A 4,517-nucleotide genomic window follows, 5' to 3' on the forward strand; every position below is an offset into this window, starting at 1 on the left:
TGGGGCGGCCACCATGTGGACATGTCTACTGCACGCGTCCGGAGCCGGATCATCTCGGTACGACTCTTAGTATTTATCTTGCTCTTTTGTGGTGTTTTAGACACATTCTTGCTTGATTGGTGCTTTTATAGGGACCTGAGGTAGTATACCGACCGTGGGGCGGTTGGACAGTCCCTGGATTAGCCGCACAGTACTCTGCTGAGCGTCGCTATTTTCTGGGGACCTACGGAGCGGTTGCGTATTTAGGAGAGAGAGTTGCTAGACAACACTCTTCTGATGTTTTCGTCGTTCCTGCTCCTCCACCACGTCATATGTTCGACGAGAGACAGTTGTCGAGCATGGCCGAGGGATCTGGTTCCCTCTGGCAGTCCTATGTGATCCTTGGGCGGTGTTACGCTGAGGAGCTACTACCTTTATTAGCTCCAGCCCCTGTACCGGCTGAGGATGTGAGGGTAAGATCCTTAGCTTTTTATTTTTCGCTAAGTAGCCCCCAAGTAATACCTTACTGATTTCTTTCTGTTTTATCAGGATGGTCCCACTGAATTTGTGCCGCCCCGTATGTCTATTCACTACCAAGGGGTATACGGGCCGATCGAGGAGACGATTTCTCCGGCTCCTGAGGGCGAGCGCTTCGTGGAGCGGTCGATTCCTCGCTACCAGACCAGTGTAAGCCTAGTTTTAATTTAGAATTTTGTATTCAATTATCATGTATTTTCACTGACTTATTTTTCTGACAGTTCTCACGCGAGGTGGTTTCGGCTATGGCACGATGCATTGATGCCTTCCGGAGCCAGCTCGTCCGGATGAGGAACGCGGCTACCTGTCGTCGGGATGACGTTGTCCGAGAGGTAACCTTTCTTCACTTATTATTTCTGCATTATGGCTTCAGTTTTACCTTATTTATGATTTAATTCTTTTTTGTTTGCAGGGTCAGCCCATCGCTTCTCACACCCGTACGAGACCTGAGGGGCGGAGAGATCCGGCGAGGTCTAGCTCGAGACGTCGTCGTACTTCGTCAGGAGGTAGAGGTGGTCGTTCCGAGGCTGCTCGAGCCGACGTTGCTTAGGGCTCAGGATCTTCTTCTGAGGGTGCTCCTGCCGCACTGGTAGGAGAGGCTACCTCGGCTTTCAGAGGTGGTGGGATGTACGAGGTTGGCTCGTCATCGCAGCAGCCTCCGCGGTCTCAGCCTCAGGTTGATCTTGGCTGGAGCGGTCCTGTGTTGAGTCTTCCTCCTCCTACGGAGACTGGAGCTGGTGCTGAGGCCGGAGCTGGTGGAGAGGTGACTCCTCGTACGGCGCAGTTTTATGGCATGATGGGTCTACGTCCTCCGGCGCCGTAGTCTGTTTCTGTATATGTACTTTATTTTGACTTATAGAACTTTTGCCTTTGACTCATTATTTAGACACTTTTGTAATTTTATGTTATCGTAAATTCATTTGACTGTTTATTATTATGTTAGTGTATGTTAGTGTGTGCAAAAGAAGTGTGATACCAATTTTGCGCAAAAATTCCGTCATTTTTATTATTGATGGAGGATATTATCCGACTCTCTCCCCCAAAAAGAAAAAATAAAAAGGAAAAGAAAACGGAAAAAAGCCGTTTTTTGAAAATTAATATAAAATCCAAAAAAGGAAAAATAAAATAAATTAAAAATAATTGCGATATTTAATTTATTAGAAAAAAATAGAAAAGATATTTAGAAAAAATCAAACGGGGCCATAAAGTCAGTAAACCGACTTAAGTTTAATATCAAAAACGCAAACTGAGCACGCGCGACTGTCCTGATGACTTGGTGCCAGCTGGCGCCACACTATGGCGCGTGGCGCCAGGCGCTACACTTAGCGTGTGGCGCCAAGCATTGGAGGGTGGCGCCAATGTTGGGGCTTTGACGCCAATTGACGCTGACTCCGTATTTCATTCAGATTGAAATTCTTCGCAATTTGTACATAAATAGCCCCCTGCTCAGCCGATTCTTCTCATAATTCCAGTGAAAAAATTATTCTCCTCTTTAGAAAAAATAATAATCATGTATTTAGCCACTAAAACCTTCACCCAATACACTTATGAATGGTGTCGATCTCTTAATGCTAGAGAAAGAAAAGAATTAGATTTATTTCACTTGGGGGGAATTTATGGCATCAAAGGGGTAGATTTAGACATAGACTTCATACATACCGCATTAGAATTTTGGAATATCGATACACATTGTTTTAGAATAGGGTATGATGAAATTAGCCCTTTGCCAGAGGAATTTGGTGCTATCTTAGGCTTCCCTTCAATAGACCTGGTAGTAATCCCTAGAGTAGATGTATATTACTATAAGGATTTCGAACGCTTCCTTAATTTAAAGGATAGGGATTTATCAAAAATAGTAGATGGCAATATAGTTAATTTGAAAGAATTCGCGCGCTATTATTTTGATAAACCTCTTTCTGAATCCTTTCATATATATAGAAGAAGGGCGTTCTTATTTTGCATGCTTAATCAATTTCTTCTTAGTAGTGGTAAAAATAACGAGGGTCAATCAATTATAACCACTGTACTAGAACAAATTGAATCAGGGAGAAATCCAATGCCATTGATAGTTGGAGAGACTATGATTAGTCTTGATGAATTGAAAAGGGACCCAAAAGCGCCTCTTCGCGGTTCTCCAATTTTATTACAGGTAGAAAAATAATATTTTTAATTACAGAAATAAAAAAATATATTTTTGTATTGTAATAATAATTTATTTGCATTGCAATTTTTACAGATGTGGCTAATGGAGAGGCTAGGGTTAATTAGCCCTCCGGATGACATCGAAAAATATACTCCCAGTTGCTTCGTGAGAAGGAAGAAACGCATCCCTAAAATTGGGCGCCATGGGTGGAGAAAAGTCTTTGAATCACGTGATTTTGCTATCAAGTGGGTCATCCCATGGTGGAAAATAGAAAGGATGGTTGGTGTTAACAAGCAACCTTTCTGCCGTCTCCCAAGCTTGTCCCGTGTAACATACTATTATCCCTGCAGGGTAAAAAGACAATACGACTTGCTTCAAAATATTCCTTCCGGGGATCTTCGTCCTCCCTATGAGTACCCCGTATCTCAAGAAGTAGATAGATTCGACACTTACTGGAGCACTAGACCTTTATGGGAAGTGATTACCCAAAAGGTTCCCCCTTTTTTACCTAATGATGTAAAGAAGTGGTTGCTGAAGAAATCTTCGATTGATCAGGGTAGAGCCGATGTGAAGAGTCGTCTAGGTGACAGGGTGACACCGGCCAAAGAACGCTTAGGTGCAAGAATTGAATTCAAAACACCTACAATGCCTAGGAAGAAGAATACTACTAAAGACAAAGGGAAAAGGAAAACTAACACCACGGACAAAAAGGCTTGGGTGGAAAAGAAGCATGGGGTGCTAGCTGAAGGGGAAACAATCTATTCCAAAATTGAATGTAGGTCTTCTAAAGGATGCCTACTAGCTAAAGTAATGGATGAAGAGGAGGAAATAGAAAAGAATTGGAAAAGAGCGAAAAAGGAGAAGAAAGATTAAAAACATTACTTAGCTTTAGATTTATTAGATTGTTAATTTTTATTTAAAGTTAATTAATTTTAGCCTTACTTAAATTCCATTAACAATGTAATTTTATTTTATTAATGAAATTTCAGCTTTCAATTAAATTGTTACTTTAAATTTATTTTATTAAAGCAATGAAAATAAAAAATAAAAAAAAAAAATTAATTTTCTAGAAATTCTTCGAGTACGGAAGTCGAAAATTTTCCGAAAAACACCGAAATTCGCCCAGATTTTATTGCTGAATTGGCGCCAGTAATTGTAGTTTGGCGTCAGCTATTGAGGTCAGGCGCCAGGCGCCAATACCATCGGCTGGCGCTAGTGGCTTCTGGCTGGCGCTAGACTCTGTTCTGCGACGCCAATAATTTGCCGATTTTGTGTTGTATTTTAGTTAATTCTGGAACGCGGAGATGTCAAAAATAAAGTGGCCGCACCCGTAAAGGGTTGCCTACGTATCCTTTCCTAAGGAATCAGGCCGAACGTAGCTCTCTTGAGTGTCCTACTCAAGTAATTATGGGTAGTATTTTTTAAGTTGGTCAAGATTGGTCATGTTTGAGAATTCATTGCCATCCATATCAGTTAGTTTTGCTGCACCACCTGACAGGATTGTTTTGACAATGTAGGGGCCAGACCAATTAGGTCTGAACTTTCCCCTTGGATCTAAAACATTTTTCCTTAATGCTTTTAATACCAAATCTCCTACTTTGATATTTCTTGTCTTGACCTTCTTATTAAAATGTCTAGCCATACGAGTTTGATAGCACTGAGTGTGATGTAAAGCTTCTAGTCGCTTTTCGTCGAGTAGGATCAATTCTTTATATCGTGCCCTTGTCCATTCAACTTCATCGAGTTTACTCTCTAGCGCAATGCGTAGAGATGGTATTTCTAGTTCGACAGGTTGTACGGCATCCATTCCGTATACCAAAGAAAATGGTGTATTTCCCGTTGATGTACGGATTGACGT

This window comes from Chenopodium album, chromosome 6 (genome assembly GCF_948465745.1).
Source record: "Chenopodium album chromosome 6, dcCheAlbu1.1, whole genome shotgun sequence".
NCBI classification, from domain to species: Eukaryota; Viridiplantae; Streptophyta; class Magnoliopsida; order Caryophyllales; family Amaranthaceae; genus Chenopodium; species Chenopodium album.